This window comes from Muntiacus reevesi, chromosome X (assembly GCF_963930625.1).
Source record: "Muntiacus reevesi chromosome X, mMunRee1.1, whole genome shotgun sequence".
In the NCBI taxonomy this organism is placed as follows: domain Eukaryota; kingdom Metazoa; phylum Chordata; class Mammalia; order Artiodactyla; family Cervidae; genus Muntiacus; species Muntiacus reevesi.
The window spans coordinates 118,683,249-118,684,268 of record NC_089271.1 but is presented as its reverse complement, the minus strand read 5'-3'; positions in this window follow the sequence as shown (position 1 = coordinate 118,684,268).

The following is a 1,020-nucleotide window of genomic DNA, read 5'->3' as shown; positions in this document are numbered from 1 at the left end:
CATCTCTCCAGTGCTTTCCGGAGCTGGTTTCCCCTGGGTGACGAAAGGATAAAATGATCCATTTAATCACACTGAGGAATGAGACGTGTCCACGTGAACCCTGGCAGGAGACATCTACAAAAGGGGGGGAAAATGATCCCCACCAGGAGACACCGTGAAACAGGCATAATGGCAGTGGAGGAGATGCTTGGGGAGCTGAGCTGGAGGGTGTTAAGTAGGTGCAGAACTTACAGGGCCAGCCCCACTCTATAAGTTATTGACAGTAATTTTCAACTCTCTTCACTTCAAAAGTTGATGGTCGATTTGGCCAGAGCAGTTTCGGCTTGATCAGCTGGGCAAACCACAGCGGTCATGAAAAACACGGTCAGTTTTGTGTTCATCCGGCGCGAGCCAGAGCTGGGCCAGCAACACCCTTTCCCCGTGGCTGAGTCGAAAGAGCGCCAAGCTGGAGGCAAAGAAAACAATGTTTGAGTCTTAGTTCTGCCTCCAGCTCACTGTGTGACCCTGGACTAGTCTCTTGACCTCTCTGGGATTTAGCTCCTGACCTTGGTAAATGGAGGGGCTGTGTCAGATGATTCCTAAGACCAAAGACCGGTCCCAGCAGGAACTTGCTGTGATCTAAGTTATGCCAGCTACCAAGCAGAGCTGAGGAGGGACCGCATTCTCTCTCGCCTTTGTGCGAGTAAAATGCTCTACCAAAGATGACCTCAAGCTTGGGGCTGAGTCAGAAAAGCCAAAGGAGGACTTAGAGGAGGCACCTTTCTTAGATCACGTGGGTAAGAGAGAAACTTGAAAAGAAACCTTCCCGGGCTTCTGCTGACTTGGAAAGGAAAGTCAAAACTGAAGGATTGGGGAAAAGTGTTGAGAACTGACCTCCCACTGACACAAAAACCCTAGATAGGTTTTAATAATGATAATAACAAAAGCAAGAATGGCCCTGCCTGTCCCACAGCCTCCCACTTGTTTGCTTACTGTGGGATCTTTGCAAGAGAGGAGCACGCCCACTGCTGATCTCCTGGC